General features: G+C 35.3%; 1 pseudogene; it reads right to left on the bottom strand.

The window, feature by feature from the left end:
• Positions 1 to 3,419: 3,419 nt before the first annotated feature.
• Positions 3,420 to 4,873, bottom strand: LOC100411694 (E3 ubiquitin-protein ligase ARIH2 pseudogene; annotated as a pseudogene).
• Positions 4,874 to 18,421: the final 13,548 nt, after the last annotated feature.

Here is an 18,421-nt window from a genome sequence, read left to right as displayed (position 1 = left end):
TCTTACACTTCTGTTGTTGCTATGGAAAGAATATACTCCTATAGCTGGCTGGTCCCAGAATATTGAGAGACATGTGGAACAGACCTGAACTTATTCTATAGTCCCAAGCCAAACCCAGTCCAGCTTAGCTTAGTTCCACAAAACCACAGCCAATTTTCAGAAAAATGACTGAGAAATAAATGCTCTATTTTTAACACCACTAAGATTTTCATGGTTATTTATTATTAAGGGATAGCAATTTTAAACCACAACATTTGAGAAAAGGTGACTGAATCATACATTTCAAAGAAGAAGAAAATAGGCAAACCTATTATCTCTGATTTTCTAAGATCAGAAATTTTCTTTCAAGTTTACTCTGATGAATTTTTTTTTTTTTTTTTTTTTTTTTTGAGACAGAGTCTCACTTTGTCATCCAGGCTGGAGTTCAGTGACACAATCTTGGCACACTACAACCTCCGCTTCTTGGGTTCAAGTGATTCTCTTGCCTCAGCCTCCTGAGTAGCTGGGACTACAGGCACATGCCACCATGCCTGGTTAATTTTTGTATATTTAGTAGAGATGTGATTTCAACATGCTGGCCAGGCTGGTTTCGAATTCCTGAACTTGCAATCCACCTGCATCATGAGATGCCATGACTCCCATTTTATAAAGGATGAAACTGTCTTGGAAAAGTTAAATGAATTGCCCTTGTTCACACAGGTAACCCAGTGCAGAATGGCTGCCTCAACTAATTCAGATCCCAATGGAAAGGTATGTCAATACGTTGAAAAAAATATCTAAGTAGTATAGGAAAATGAGGAAAGAAAAACACAGTGGATAATAGGACAATCATCTGTACTCTGGTGTTTATCTTTTAATCAAGGATGACAAGTGAGAATATTTGCTTAAATCACTTCAGTGTTCATCTTGCAATCATTACTCGTAATATTCTCTAATGATACTTTGGTTTTAGAGAAATGAGAATCATACAGTGTACAACAATAAGAATGATACTATAAAGCAAAAAGCACATAAGGCAGTTCTTGTATCCATTGTTTTCACAATCTCTTTCTCTCTGTGTATTTACATCTGTCGGAAGTTTTGCTGCTTGTTCCAAACTTGCCAGTCCATTTTGGGTTCTGTAGTCTAAATTAAGAAGGAATACATTCTGTTTGGTTTAGCAAATTGCTACTGTTTTACAGATAGGAATTACTGTACTAAGGTGTTTTACCAATGGAATTTCACTGGGTCCAACCAAGCCCAATTAACGGCAACCCTAGTCTGCCTCTCTGAACAGAATGCTATGGTCATTGCAACCAGAAAGGCCTACCAGACATCACAGATATTGATCACTGTCTTTAGTTACACTGGCCAGTTACAGCAGTACAAAAGAACAGATCACCCTGATGAAGAATAGCAGATATTTATTTCCACACACCTAAGTATGTTCAGGTCTAAGTAGAGTCCTCTAGCCTTTGGTGTATTCCTTTTTTTTCTAAATACTGAATATTCTAGAGAACACTGGAAAACTGATGTCTTACTCCAATCAATTATAAAGAGTACATGCCATGTATAAATCTTAGATCTTGTAAATTGTGATTTGAAAGCCACACAATTGTTGCTCCCTTAAGATTTTCAACAACTTCCAAAGATGAACATTTTCTCCAGAATCAGGCTATTTTCCACTACTCTACCAAAAAGAGCACATTGATGGGCAGAATCACCAATTTATGAGAGAAAAGACTTTGTGTAACAGTGTTGTCTATGATTCCGCCTTTTCCTTTAGGCCTTCTTCTGATGCTGGAAGATTAATTTGCCTTCAGAGCAACTGACAAGCATTCATTTACCAAATAATGATTTTCTAAATTCATAATTTATCTTGTTATATGATGTCACTGATTAAGTAAAGCTGTAATTTACAAGGTTGAAAATTATTTTCAGCTAGTCATTGTCAATGGTTTGATGTAGTTGAATGGGAAGTGAGTATTTCCCTACACAGTACATCCTAGAGTTTAGAGACTTGACAAAAAAGAAAACCAGGGTTACTTATGTCCTTTTTATCATAATATAAACTGCATTATAAGGGACTTATCTATAAATATGAGGCCACAAGGAATATTAAGGAAAATATAAATGTGACCCCTCTGGATACTTGGAGAGAGTACATAAACGTTTTGAAATATGCTCTAGGAAGGCAAGATATGTAAGAACAAAATTAATAAAACAAAGAATGTTGTGAAAAGCCAATTCAGAAAAGAAATTGGAGTGGTATTTTATCTAAAAGAGTTGTAATATGTCCACAGCACATGATTCATCATATTCATAGTTTGTCTTTTAAACCAGAGAGAAAATGCAGTGTGCTAAGAAATCTAATAAACAATGTTATAAAACTAAATCTCAACCCAGACTAAATATGGCCTTTGCATAGTGAAAACGTTCTCAGTTTTAGAAAGTTTTTTTTTTAATGTACTAGTTTTCTGAGAATAAAATCAGAAGATGCCACTTCCAAAGAGTATACACTGAGCTTATGTTCCAGTCATCACAGGAAGAAAAAAATCCTACCAGCACTGATGCTGGCTTTCTGATAAAACAGTAAGGCAATGCTCAAAGATGTCTGATAGCATCTTAAAGACCAAGTGAAGGAGTATTATTGATAAATTAACACCTACTTTATTTGCATATACCAATGCCTTTTTAAGTGGGAAAAGTCACTATATGTTTTCTCCAAACTGCTGGAAACTATGTTATTTTTTGAGCTTCTATGTTAAGATCTGTGTTTGTGGACATTTCTTGAAATAAACTCCATATCTATGACATTTATCTAAGTACATAGACCAGGAAAAATGGGAATATTATCATATTAATTTGATTTGTTAGAACCAGATTCCTTATATTTTTGGTGGCATTATTCTGTGAAATGGCTGGCAATTTTTTAATTAGCCCTGGTTTATGGGACCTTGATACGCTGCCAAGTGTACTTGAGCTTCAAGTTACTATTTCTTACTCTTTTATAACCATGGCCATTTTCTTTCTTCTTTTGAAACACTCCAATGCTGATTTATTTTCAAAAAGGGCTGTTTTATCCTATAGCTTGCCTGTTTTTTTGTATAATTGTACAACCTTTGAAAGTTACATAAGTTGTAATAATCTAATACTATTAAAGGCCATCCACAAAACACTTTCCCTCCCTCCCAACAACCATCCAGGGATGAATAAAAGTTCTGAAAATAGTCCAGTTCAATATGGCCTCTACCCTGATAGTAACAAAAAATGAAAAGAGAAAAGAACGGAAATCAACTAAGAGGGGCTGCCAGTGTCTCTCAGGAGTGGGGTCCTGGCTGTTGCCTGGCATCATGAAAGGCAGAGCCTGCAGCATGCAGAATGGTAGCCAGCAGACCTTGCAGCCACATCTTCCTCACCCGGCATACCCACATCCCAACTTAGGTGTCATGGAAGTACTTCAGCAGGCTTCTCCTCCGCTGCTCTGCTGTACGCATCTGGTTCTCCATGTCCTCTCTGTCATAGCTGTCCGCACACTCCACTTTCCATGAGAGGTTTTTGATCTCAGCCTCCAGCTAAGCCTGCTGGTATTCAAACGGCTTCTTCCTGGGTCCAGACTCCATGTAGTAGGCATATGGGTAGGTGTATTGCAGGGTGTATCAACACTTGGCCAAGAGCTTGGCAGCATTTTGTAGGTACTGCTGGTTGATCCATGTCTCCATATTGTTCATGACCTTCTCATGAATCTTCTCGTGAATCACTGGTATGTCTCTGCCTCTAGCTGAAAGCTTTTGTTGTGGTTTTCCCACCTCTCAAAGCAGAGTAAGTACTTCTTGAGGGTTACCCTTGTCTGAGCATGTTGGCTCTCTGGTTCACAATGCCAGGATTCTCCTTGTAATGACTGCACTCATAATATTCACTGCCATGAGTCTTCCAATCTCTAATCTCTAAACATATCGAAATGTATTTACATTTGGAGCGTTGCATGTGATTGCAGCCTGATGTTGCACTTGGGGCCATCTTTAGTGTGAGCACTAATGTAGTTGGCTGTTCCAGAGTTGTCTGCACACTTTTTGAGCCATTTCTAGATTGTGATGCAGTCTGTGGATGTTTGATACATCTGATGACACTTGAAACAGAAGACCTCCTTGCACCAATTGCACTGTACTCAGAGAGCTCTAGGCTCCTGTACCCAAATAATCATGGGGCAGTCTGCACCAGGGCACAGCTGGAGCTGGTAATGACTCTCCACATGGTCCCTGAAGAGGTAGCACCTGTATTTCTCTCTCAATTCTTCACTGGGAAGCAATGGAAACACAAAGTCCTCTTGTGTATGGAGTGGACAGTCTGAGCCATACAAGAGACTCCCTCGCCCACGCCGTCCTTGACGAGAACTAAGCAGTGCTGCTCCCAGCAGCTGCGGCAAATCTGATGCTAAAAGGCCAGAGAGAGTAGGTTTTCTTTTTACACAAACTGCATACACATTGCACAGTGGTGAGGAGGATGGGAAGTGGGAACACGTTTAAAGGGATTAGGCTGAACTCGAGCCTCAACGAGCAGTTGAACAGAATTGGACTTGTATCTGTCCAATATCTCTGAAACTTGCCAGTGGAAATTAACTAATATAAGTTTAGCGACTGAATGAAATACCTTTAGGACAGAGGCTAAGCTGGCCATGTGCTCATTTGAGGGCACCTTCACATTCCTTGTAGGTCAAGCAAGTGAACTGGTACTCCGCCAGATCAAAGGCATCAGCCCCCTGCTGTCCCACATTGCTGGCTACTGCCGTGTAATAATCCTCTATGTCCCTAGGGTCTTCACCCTCTTCTTTACAACTTGGATCATAGTTTTCTTTATTGCTGTCAGACCAGTGGCTATTCATGTCCAGGAACATCTTAGCATCCAGCTAAGTTGCAGATCAGGAAAGCAGTTGCTTTTCTCCCTCCCCACAAAACTACCACTTTCTCAAATGCATTAGTATTTTTGTCTTCCGTAATTCTTGGCAATATCCCAGGCAGATATAACCCAAATGTTCTATGTAATATGATTTACACTGGGAGCTGAGGCCCCATGGTCACTGAGCCCAGGCAAGTCAGAACAAGTCAGGTCAGGCCAGAGGGATCGGATTGGGGAGCAGCAGCCAGCTATGGCCACTTTCAATACGTTTAGAATATAGGGCATATATGTTGAGAACTATGTCACACGTAAACATGTGAAAACATGTTTATCTTTTATGCTCCCTAATTAGTATTTGGAAAGCAAAATTTTCCCAAACATATATTATACTAATAAATTGCACAAGCTGCACATATCACCAATACTCTGAGATTCTGTTTTTGCCAATAAGTTTTAACTTCACAGTTGAAATTCACTGCCAGAAGCTATGTACAGTGTGAAAGCTCCATTTAAGTAAGATCATTTATGCATATCACCTCTAGATTCTTGGGCATTTTTAAAGTCAAATTATATAGCACTCATCAATCAATCAACCACTAACTGTTTCTGGATGCATACACTGCGATATGTCCTATGTAGGAAACAATATAGGGAAGTGAATCATCCACTAAATCTGGTGAGGAAAATATGCCTAGATAATTATAGTATAACATAATACATCTTACAAAAGAGGTAGATACAAAGTATTTTAAAGTTCAAAGTTGAAAGCTTTTAACCTGCTGAAGTATAAGGAGAGATTCTTAGGAAAGCTTTACCAAAAAAAGATGACATTTTAGCTGAGTTAAAAAGAGTACTTGCAGTTTATTAGACAGCAAAGAGGTGAGGAAGAAGAAATCCTGTACAGACAGAATAGCCTATGGAACAGCAAAAAGGCATAGAGGATAGACGTATAGCTGTGGAGGAGAAAGATGTGAATTTTATTCCAGCCTTGTCTGCTTATTTCTTTTGCCACATTGAGCACCTTATGTAGCCTCTCAAATGCCCTATTTTTTCCTTTTAAAATGGGGATAATGATTATACCTCCCTCTTAAAGTTGAGCAAAGATTAAATGAGATAAAAATGTAAAATATTTGATACATTCTATCTTATAATTCTGGTGTGCAAATATACTCCTTTGATTTCTCTTGGAGGTAGTAAAGCAAGTAACATAAATGGGAAAACTACAGGATAGTTCAGTATAGCATGAGTTGCGTGAGAAATGAGTGCAAGAACGATAACACGCATTTGGATGTTTGTGGTAATGGATAGAAATGCCAATGAAAGATTTCAAGCAGAGGAGAGAGGTGATCAGATTTTTGTTCTAGCTATTTAATGTTGCTGGGAGTGTGAAAAAAGAACAAATGAGGCTGGTAAGTAGGGGCAAGGACACTATTAAATAATGAGGAAAATGAACGAAGGAGGTACACATCACAGTAGAGTGAGGCAGAACCTTCATGGAATTTAATGAATTATTGCCCAGGGAGAGATAAAAGAGGAGCAGGAAGAAGTTAGGAGGAATTAGTCTGGAAGAACTTCCAAATGTCAGGGTCTCACAACTCAGTGAAATCAGGTCAGAGAATACTACAAGAAAAAAAAAAAATACCATAAACTGCAGACTGTTATGTTGTTCTAACTACCGGAGCTATAGGACTGAGCGCTGAAAGTGGTTTGTGAAAACTAGAAGGAAAGGGATGACCTCGCAGGAGAAGATGGTCCTAAGTCTAGCTTTACATATAAAAAAACAGGCATCAAGCAGGAACAGGTATCATCGCCTGCTAAGAAACTGGCCATGGGCTCACGCCTGTTATTCTACCACTTTGGGAGGCCGAGGCAGGTAGATCACAGGTCAAGAGATTGAGACTGACCTGGCCAACATGGTGAAACCCCGACTCTACTAAAAATACAAAAATTAGCTGGGCGTGGTGGCGCATGCCTGTAATTCCAGCTACTTGGGAGGCTGAGGCTGGAGAATTGCTTGACCCTGGTAGGCAGAGGTTTCAGTGAGCTAAGACTGCGCCACTGCACTCCAGCCTGGTGACAGAGCAAGACTCCGTCTCAAAATAAATAAATAAAAATAAATGAATAAAATAAATAAATAAATCAACAACCAACCTGGCTGCACAGTCTGAAACTAGATGAGCAGCCAGCGAGCCAGCATTACAGCCTAAGCTCTGCCTCCTGTCAGATCAGTGACAGCATTTGATTCCCAGAGGATCTCAAACCCTATTGTGACCTGCACATGCAAGGGATTTAGGTTGCGCGCTCCTTACTAGAATCTAACTATTTAATTCCTGATGATCTGAGGTGGGGCAGTTTCATCCTGAAACCATCCCCCAGCCCCAATCCATGGAAAAATTGCCTTCCATGAAACTGGTCCATGGTGCCAAAAGAGTCCTGCCATAGAGGACTGAAGACAGCTAGTGGCTTCTGCATACACAATCATTGTTGGAAAGAGTGAAGATTAACCTTAAATATTCAGAGGAAAGGATGTATTATAATACAGATTCAAATAATTCAGTTCAACAGTATACGATTTGCCAGAAGTTGGAAAATTACTTGTTTTGTGCAGTTCATTTTGAGCAAAGACACTTGGCACCTGGGAGGTAACAAAGCATGGCTTTAAACAGATAGGTCTTGGAATAACAGTTTTACTTTGTTAATGAATTCTATCATATTCAAATTAGAATGATAGATCTCTTATTTCAAACAGAATCATCTATAGACATTTTTTCAAGTGTTTTATGTAGCATGACAGGGGTCATTGAATCACTTTTTACAAGAATTCCTTTTTACTGTTTTGGTAGTCTTTCAGGTAAATCTAATTATATTTTTACTAATAAGCATCCTATATGGAATATAGTATTTAAAAGTTAAATGTTGGCTGGGCGTGGGGGCTCATCATGCCTGTAATCCCAGCATTTTGGAAGGCCGAGGTGGGAGGATTACCTGAGGTCAGGGGTTTTAGACCAGCCTAACCAACATGGTAAAACCCTGTCTCTACTAAAAATACAAAAACTAGCCAGGCATGGTGGCAGGTGCCCGTAATCCCAGCTACTTGGGAGGCTGAGGCAGAGAATAGCTTGAACATGGGAGGGGAGGTTGCAGTGAGTCGAGATGGTGACATTGTACCCTAGCTTGGGTGACAGAGCAAGATTCCATCTCAAAAAAAAAAAAGTTAAATGTTAACTGATTAAGTAAACATACAATTCAGTCAGCAGCAATAAAACCAATATGGATTTAGTCTACATCATGAAAACTGGAATAATGAGAAGTTCAAATAGAATATGATTAATGATGAAGCAACTAGAGATATTGCACCCAGGCAGAAAAGATTTATAAGGGGACATGGTAGTTGTACTCACATATTTAAAATGACTTCATCAGAAAGTGGAATTAAATGCTTTATATGACCCTGAAGAATAAAATAAGCTTGTGCTTGAAAGTTATGGATTGGTTTGTTTCAGTAAAATAAGTATAAGAACTTTAAAATATATATATGAATGAAATGATTTTCTTCATGAGATATTCATGTCTATATTTCTGAAAGCTCAAAAAAAAAAAGTTGAATGATCACTTTTTGGGGTTTTGTAGCGATAACATATTCCAACTTGTTTCAAGGGGCTCCATCGCTCACCAGGAAATACCTGACATATATTACATCCCTTTGGAGCTTCTTATTCATTATAAAGCTGCAATAATATCACATATCCTGCAGGGGCATTGTGAAGAATATAAATGTTTGACAAATCAGAAGATGACTAACACAGAAAGAGCACTTAACAAATGCTAGTTGAACACGAATATGAAAAATTCAACTGGATTTATGACAAGCACTACAGTTAAAAGATAGCTCAAAGAATAAAGCTGTCAGGTTTAAAATACCTATTAAAACACTGGTATATAGAGAAATCCATATAGGCCTTCTTTTATGAAAATCCTTTATGTCTTACATGAAGCTTTATAGTCACCAGAAGACACCAGTCTTTCCCCACCATCACAGAAACTGGAGTATAAGTTCACCTGAATATAACAACAACAATAAAATAAATTAATTAAATAACGTAGTAGTTTATTTCTCTCTGAGGTAAGAAGAAACTCTGAAAAGACAGTCCAGTTCTGGTGTGGCAACTCCATACTCTTCGAGGTCCCACGTTCCTTCCCTCTTGCTGTTCTAACCATCTTTATTGTCCTGCCCCATACTGGAAGGTAAGTGCTCATTTTCCAGTCATAATTTTACACATTTTGGTCAGTGGGAAGGAAAAGAAGGAGATCCAAGTAGCAGATAGTCTCCCATTGCTTAACAGTAGAGATGAGTCCTGAGAAGTTCGTCTTCAAGTGATTTGGGCATTGTGCAAACATCATAGAGTGTACGTACACAAACCTCGATGGTATCTGTATCACCTATATCCATACCTATATATCTATACAGAAATAAGATGTCCCAGCACCATTATTTTCCCTACTTGATCTACAATGCCATTATCAAATGCTATAAATCAGGCTTCTGTATACGTGCATTATAATTTTCCTAGCCCACCATCATATGTGTGTTCCCTAGTTGTCTGAAACATCCTTATGCAGCACATGGTTGTAGTGTAGAAGTTGCACAAAATGCTTTCAAAGACATCTGATTGGCCAAAACATAGTCATTAACTATGTCTCTATGCAAGTGATGCGGGGAAATAAAGTCTTTCTACTGGATGGCAAAATATCCATTGAAAACTGAAGTTCTTATTGAAAATGAAAGGCTGAAGAATACTGGATTAGCACTTCTGCCACAGGTGGATGTACTCAAATGTGGAATTTTCTTTAGGAAGTAATTTTGTACCTGTTTTAACACCTGAACAATATAGGCTTTAATTCCTAGAGATTCATATGAGTATAGCCAAAATTATTATTCCCTGAAAAACATTCAAAACAAAACCGATCACCAATCCAAGAATATGCTAGAAAATGTAAAAAACATTTTTATCAGTTTATCTGATATTCAAAAATATGATTTCCTATCATACTCACTAAGATTAACTAACATCAAATATCAAACTCTAACCTTAAAAACAAAATTTATTAACTTGTGGACTTATTAGCTATACATCATTTAGAAACTTGGAAACTATATATTAAATTTAATTTGTCTAGTTTTAGAATAGTAAGGATTTTTTTATAGAAGTATTAAATAAGATAAAATACTTATAGGTAGGCCATTCCCTATTTTTAAGAAAATCGTGCTATCACCCTACAGAAGATATTTATTCTTACATATTTGGTTTGAGAATAACTCACTTCAAAATAATTTCAATTGAAGTGTTTGTAACATGAAAGATGAACCAAGATAGAGCATCATTTTATAGGGACCAAGATGGCTATCCTATATATACAGGTGAGGTTTCATCTTACTGTGACTTTTTGTTAAGTATTTAAGTTACAATGAAGCCATATTTATGCTTATGAAGGAGAAATTAAGTTTTGGCTGTATACTCAAAAAGAAATGCTTATGCAACAAAAAATATTTTACTATATCTGCTTTAAAACTTTCAAATAATTTAGTTAAAGAGATTTTAAAAAATAATTAATAAGCATAATAGCTATCTCTCACTTAAAATTTATTAACCATGAGGCCAGTAAGTGATTTTTTCTTTATGTAATAATTCATAAATTCATTTTACAAATTGATTTATGATATACTATAATTTCTCCTGTCTAATACATTTTAAGAAATATTTATAATATAAACATTTTTATTTAAAATTATAAACATGTTTAACTTCACTCAAACTACTAAGGTAAACTAATAAGGTAACCATCAACATTGATGCACAAATAAATGTTGAATTATCTGTCCAATTCTCTCCCTTATTACACACTTATTTCAATTTATTTGCAATAGAAATTTTCATAGTATAAAAATATAACTTTGGAAGCACTGGAAACATATCCATTATCTGAGATATGAAAATGGCCTAAAAATAAAATTATCTTTTAAAAGAGGCTTTAGAAACATGCTTAACATAACATAATTGAATATTAAATATGTATTGAATTCAGTGTCATTAGCAAATGATAAACTTCTAAAATCAACTATATTGTCATCTGCTTAAAAATGTGGGAGAATTCTCAAGCTCTCAAAGCTTCTATTCTTTGACTTAAATGTAATACACTGAGAACTTCATTATAATATAGTGTTCAAAACATATCGCCAATTTTTAAAATAAATTCATTTTGCTGTTAAGCTAATAAAACAGTTTATAAACAATTTCAGGTGGGAGTTCTTGAAGTTTTTAATGGTATTCATCTTTAACACAGGTCTTTATTTCATTGAAAGTAAATTATGTTTCAAAATCTAAATTAACTAATTGAAATATTTACAATTAACAACATAAATACACTTCCTTAATTTGAAGTTCACCATCTCTCAAGACTTCAATAACGGCTCTTAATGTATTTCCCCTTCCCTAATCCCCTTCAACCCACAACAAACAATGTGATTAATTAATTAATTGAGAAACAAATGTGGAACATTCTAAAGTAATTTTTATTTGTCTGTGCCAAATTAGCTAAAAAATTTTTAACTTATGTAAATGAAGTCCTTTAATCCTATATGCATCTTTATTCTTATGTTGAAATTCTAAACAGAGAAAATAACAATTGCCATCACTTATTGAGCACATACTAGATTTCACTTTCTGTACTAACTGCTTTGCTCATATTATTTCACCTTCTTAACATCAGTATAAGAAGGCCATTGCTCTTACAAAACCCTGGAACGTTATAAATTGGCTTAAGCTATCATTACGGTTAACCATGATGGAACTGTGATTGAAGACCGAATTTATTATTTTAAATGCTGTTCTCTCGACCATTACACTCCACTGTTTCCAGATATTCTTAACAAACACAAACAGTAAAAATCAATCATTTAAATGTATTTGCATATTTTGCATTGGAACAAGACTTTTTGTTTTATTTTTAATTGTATATTTAATATCTCTGACCATTACAGACATGTAAGGTATAGGTAAAATAGAAATAAATATGAACTCGTTTCTCTTAAATTGATTAAATTCCACATGTTTAAGATATATTCAATGCTTTTACAAAATAAGAAGCACTTGGAAAATATATTATACAAACTAAGAAATATAAATACTCTGTTAATTATTCGAATTGTTCTCATTACAATGTGGCTTCTTCTGACAGATATATTTTGCAGAAATTCTATACCATTAGGGGATTGACCTGTTCACATATCCAGCAGCTGAGAGCTCTAAAAGATAAGAATTGGGCTCCTAGTATGTTAAAAGCAGCATTGCTGCCTTCCTCTCCCATATTGTCTCAGTCTGATGTTTTTTGAGATGTGGTAAGTTCTGCTGATGTTTGCTAAGAAACCTAGTCACAGCCAACTACCCCCCCCATCTTCATATTCCCTCATTTGAATTCCTGAGAAGGTGGCAGAAGCAAAGAAGAGTGATCATTTGGGAAGTATAAGCACAAAGTTATCAATAGTCAAGTGCATAAAATGCTCACTTTACAGCTCTATAATAAATCTAGATATAACACACAACCTGGACTCAGATGAGGAACATTAAAGCACAATGTATTGAAACTTATCAATAAAATTAACAATTACTTAGTTTCTTCTTTTCCTGTGTTCTTCTCTGTCACTCTTTTCTTTCCTCCCTCCCTTCTCTTCCTGCTTCTCTTTTTTCCTTCCTTTCCGTCTTTCTTCCCTTCCTTCCTCTATTGTTTCTTCCTTCCTTCTTTCTTCATTCCTCCCTCCCCTCCTTCCTTCTTTTCTTCCTTGTTTCTTTCCTTTCTTCTTTTCTTCTTTTTACCAGGTGCTTGTAAGTAAAGCAGACATTTCAATATTGATTTTTCTGTTTCTTAATGTTATTCTTCTCTTGGTCTGCTGTTTTCTAGGTATATTTCCCCGAAGATTTCCTTGGTTCCTGTTATGTGAATAGACTCCATTTCTGTTTCTCTGGCCTTTAAATCTTTGCCGATGCATGGTCTAGCATCTCCCTTGCCTTCTCAACACAGCTTTCTTGATAAGATTATTGTACCCCAAGTTCCATATGTTGAAAACTGAAATTAAAACTGTCCACCAAAAATAACTTATCCAATTAACAATACAAAACATAAATAAAACAAAAAGCTGGATCTTGGAAAAGATAAACGTAATTGGTTGACCATTAGCTTGATTAATCAAGAAAAGAAGAGAGAAGATTCAAATCAACTGATTAGAAATGAAACTGGAGTCATTCAAGCAACACCACAGAAATATAAAAGATCATTTGAGCCTACTATGAACACCTGCATGCACATAAACAAGAAAATATAATGAAATATATAAATATCAGGAAACATACAACCCTCCTAGATTAAATTAGGAAAAAATAGAAATGCTGAAAAGGTCATTACAAGCAGTGAGATTAAATCAGTGATTTTTAAATTGCCAAAAACAAAAAAAAAAAGTCCAGGGCCAGATGGATTCACAGCTGAAATCTACCAGATATTCAAAGTAGAACAGAGGCCAATCTTAATAAAACAATTCCAAAAAATTGAGAAAGGGGAAATCCTCCCTAACTCATTCTATGAAGCCAGCATCATCCTGATACCAAACTCAGTATAGGGCATAACAAAAACTACAGATCAATATCCCCAATGAACACAGATGCAAAAATTCTCAACAAAATACTAGCTAACTAAACACAATAGCATATCAAAAAGGTAATACATTATCATCAAGTGGGTTTCATCCCAGGAATTCAGGAATGGTTTAACATATACAAGTCAATAAATGTGAAATATCACATTAACAATTAAAAAACAAAAAACCATATGATCAGTTCAATATATGTGGAAGTAACATTTGATAAAATCCAGCATTCCTTTAGGACAAAAACAGCCAACAAACTAGGCATAGAAGGGACATACCTCAAAATAATAAGAACTATATATGACAAACCCACAGCCAATATCATATTGAATGAAAAAAAATTGAAAGCATTTCCAGTGAGAACTAGAACAAGACAAGTGCCCACTTTCACCACTTCTATTCAACATAGTATTGGAAGTCCTTACCAGAGTAATCACCCGAGAGAAAGAAATGAAGGGCATCCAATTGGAAAAGAGGAAGTCAAAATATTGGTGTTTGGTGATGATGTGATAGTACACCTAGAAACCCCTAAAATCTCCCCCAAGACTCCTAGATTTATAAACAAAATCAGCAAAGTCTCAGGTTACGAAATCAATGTACACAAACAAGTCACCTTGCTATACGCCAACAATGAACAAGATATGGATAAAATTAAAAACTCAATCCCTTTTAGAACTGCTGCAAAAACAAAACAAAACACAACAACAAAACCCTAGGAATATACCTAATCAAGGAGGTGAAAGATCTAGACAAGGAAATCTTCAGCACACAGCTGAAACTTTCTCATTTCTATTGATGTCACCTTTATAGTCACTCATATCCTGGTTCAAAACATGAGAGTCATTTCCAATTTATTCTCTCCTCTTCCCTTTTTGAGTGCCACTGATCCAATCCTTATTCAGGTTTTCTTTGTTTCTTTCCTTGACTGAGAGCATTCCTCTTGACTGACTTCCCTCCTCCCTGTCCCTCTCTTTGTCAATTCAACTTCCATGTGGTCATATTAACGTTTTCAAAATTCAAGTCAAATTACATCATTGAAGAGACTCAAAGAAATCTAGTTTTGTCTTGTATTAGTCCTCATAACATTCACTGAATTTAAATATAAGAAATTAGTTAATGCTTTCCAAACTTCCATAATCCAGGCTTTACCTTTCTGTTCATTCTGTTTCTTCCCTTTTGCCTCAATCTGTCTCTCTTCCTTTAAAACCTAACTCAAACCTCACTTCAGCATAATTGTTTTGTCTGAAACCATAATCTCTATGTTATCCAAATCCCTGTATACATTTAGTAAATATGTACATTATGATCCTTATACTCCATACTATAATTTAGTTATTAAAATGTTTGTCTCATTTTTCTCCTCCTTCTTTCCTATAACTCTTGTTCTTCATATATTGTTCTCCATAATGCCTAGCAAAATGGTCAGTGATCAACATATATTTATTAAAATGTATAAAATTAAATATGACATGTATTTTATAGTGTATTAAAACAGTGTGCAAATAATAATCTAAATATTAATTTTATTTTTAAGCATGAGAAAAAAATTGTATTTATATAATTTAAAGCTAGAGGATACCTTATAGATCAACTATGTAACACCAGAATTCATAACTAAAAAATTTAAGATGCAAAAGTTTGACTCCATACCTCAAGATATGTAACCAACCAATGGCAGAGTAACTGGAATCTAAGCTTGTTTTCTCCCAAGATAACTATTCATTGGTAAGTAAAACTGCTGATTTGAAACAACTAAAAATGCAGAACAGGATTTTAGATGTGTCTACAACTTTCTCTCTCCTTTTTTATTCATCAAGTGCAATATAATTTTTTCCTATTAAATCATATTTAAATATTAACAGAATTTTTAGTAAACATGGTAAAATATTGACAGTTTTTAAAATCTTCTTCATCCAATTTCTGCTCAATTTAATAAAAGCGGATAGTCAAAGGTACTTCAAATTTAATAAAAAAGAAAGCCCAATCTCTTGTCATAAGCTTCAAAACTTGAGAGCCACAATAAACACAGTGTTTCTTGAGGCCCCTGGGCACCCTACATCCATTCCAACCTTTGCATTGGAAGTGTACATTGAGAAAATCCTAGTAATTTTTATAACATTATAATACTTGAACAAGAACAAATGGCATGGATATTGTCTTCTTACTTGGAGGACATGAAAATCATTTCCAGGAGAAAGGCATGAAATGGGAGAGGCAAACAATTTGAATATGCTTTCCCTGATATTTAAGAAATAGGCTTTAGGGATTCTTCCTCAGTTGAGGGAATGACATTAAGTTGCAAAGGTATTTCCCATGAAAATAGGAAGTATTTCCCAATAGGTGGAGTAAATCCTGGTACAGAATATTTTGCTCATTATACAAAGTACCACGGATTAGTAGTTCCAAGCAGGTTCTATCTCAGCTCACCCTCCTTACCATGGGATGGACTACCCCAAAGTCAGTAAAACACATTCACAGTCCTTGAACTCTGAGTCAGAGGAAATGACAGCCATGCCTCAATAATGATTAAAGGTGAGTAAAACAGAAGTCAGTTACACAAAATTGAATTATTATTTCAAAAGTCTGAAAAAATTTCCATTTGAAGTCTGAGCAAGAGTTTTAAAAATAAGCATGCCAGAGAAATAAACAGAAGTAAAAATGAGAATGATAAATGAACACATCTGAAAACCAAGAAAAAAGTACAATACAGGGAAGAAAAATTGCATTTCTATGATGACTGTACCATAGAAGAACTTAATGAAAACTTACTTTTGATAAAACAAGAGATTAAAAAAATAAAACCAGAACAATAAAATAAAAATTCAAATTACAGAGTTAAGAAAAACATTATAATAAAAAAATACCAATAAGTACAATTTTGGGATGTCCCCTAAAATGAGCAATTTTCTGATTAATCACACATAGAGTGAGTTCCACCCCTCATACTCCAGGTCTTCCAGTTAATGTATAAGTTCACGCTCACATAGGAATAGAGAGATGAAGGTTTACAGATATTTAAGAAAACTTTTCAACATGAAAAATAGAGACCAACAACAAGTGCAAGAAACAATAGAGAAAGGCAAAGGCATTGAATAGGGATGTCTCCAAAGATGGTAAACAATTACCAAATGAGCATAGGAAAAGTTGCTCAACATCACTAATTACTATGGAAATACAAGTCAAACCACAATGAGATATCACCTTGACCCCATTAGGAGGGCCATTATCAAAACAAAAAACCAAAACCCCTGAGAATAACAAGTGTCAGTGAAGAGGTGGATAAATTGGAACTCATGCACTGCTTGTAAAAATGTGAACAGTTCAGCTGCTATAGAAAACAATATAGTGGTTTCTCAAAAATATTAAAAATAGAATTACCCTATGGTTCAGCAACTCCATTTCTGGTTATATATCCAAAAGGACTGAGTGGAAAGTCTTAAATAGACAATTGTATATCCAATGTACACAGCAACATTATTCACAAATAGCCAAAATATAAAAACAACCTACAATTCTATGAGTGGATGAATTAATAAACGAAATGTGGCATATGCAGACAGTGGAATATTATTCAGCCTTAAACAGGAAGAATGTTTGTGCCACAAGATAGATTGACCATGAGGACACTATGCAAAGTAAAATAAGTCAATCACAAAAGACAAGTACTGTGTAATGCTACTGCAGTATATAGAATAGTCAAATTCATAGAACTAGATGACAGAACGGTGATTTCTAGAGGCTTGGGGAAGAGAAAAATGGGGGGGTGGAGTTAAATGGGTATAGAGCTTCAGTATTGCTATAATACAGAGTTCTGGAGATTAGTTGTACAGCAATGTAAATATATTTAACATTATTGAACCGTGCACCTAAAAATGGCTAGGACAGTAAATTTTATGTTACCAGTATTTTATCACACACAAAAAAGAGAGATTAGAGAAGATACACTTCCTCTGTGAGCCAGAACTCAAGTCTAGGAAAAAAAGGAATGTTTGGAAAGCAAGAAAGAGGTTTGGAAAATCAAATGGCAAAAATAAAAATTCAACAAATGGATGAGAAAATAAAATCGAGGAAATCTCCCAGAAAGAACAAAAATGACAAGATTGAAAATGTTAAAAATTTTAAAAAACAGCAGTTGAGTGTTCAGATTTTCAGAAAATGTGAGTTACAGAAAGAGAAAACAGAAAGAAGCAAATTGTCACAGAAGAAGTTCATAAAATCTCATCAAGCTGAAGAACATGAAATTTCAGAATGAAAGTTTCCTGAAGTAGACAACAAAATGAGTGGAAAAAGACTCACAATTATGCGATGGTTTTACAAAACTTTAGAACCCTTGGGATAAAAAGATTTGAATGGATTTAAGAAAATGAAGACAAGAAAAACAAGTAACCCAAAAAAAAAAAATCAGGCTATGGCAATTTAATAAACTTTTTGTCAAAATCACTGCAGTCTATAGCAATGAAGTAGTACCTTTAAAATTCTGAGGAAACACGGTCCTAACCTAGAATTTTTCATACAGATTGTCAATCAAGTGTGAATGATAGATAATGAAATTATCAGATAGGTAAGATCTCAAAAAATTTCCCCTGATATACTACCAGGAAAAAAGCAACTAGAAGATTAGCAGGTTCAATATAATTTCTTTACTGGAGTTACAATAATTAAACTAAAAAGGACACACATGATGCAGATAATATAGAATCCAATTCAGTGGATACACAAATGGACAAAAAGGGACATGGCTAGGGAAAACCTAAGATAACAATTATAAAGCAAGCCTAGAGAACAATCAGTCCAAACAGAAGCAAAGAGTGTTGGCCTTCAGGGGGCCTGTTGCCAAGAAGATAATGATCA

The sequence above is a fragment of the Callithrix jacchus genome, chromosome 13 (genome assembly GCF_049354715.1).
Source record: "Callithrix jacchus isolate 240 chromosome 13, calJac240_pri, whole genome shotgun sequence".
In the NCBI taxonomy this organism is placed as follows: domain Eukaryota; kingdom Metazoa; phylum Chordata; class Mammalia; order Primates; family Cebidae; genus Callithrix; species Callithrix jacchus.
This window is presented reverse-complemented; position numbering and strand designations above follow the sequence as displayed.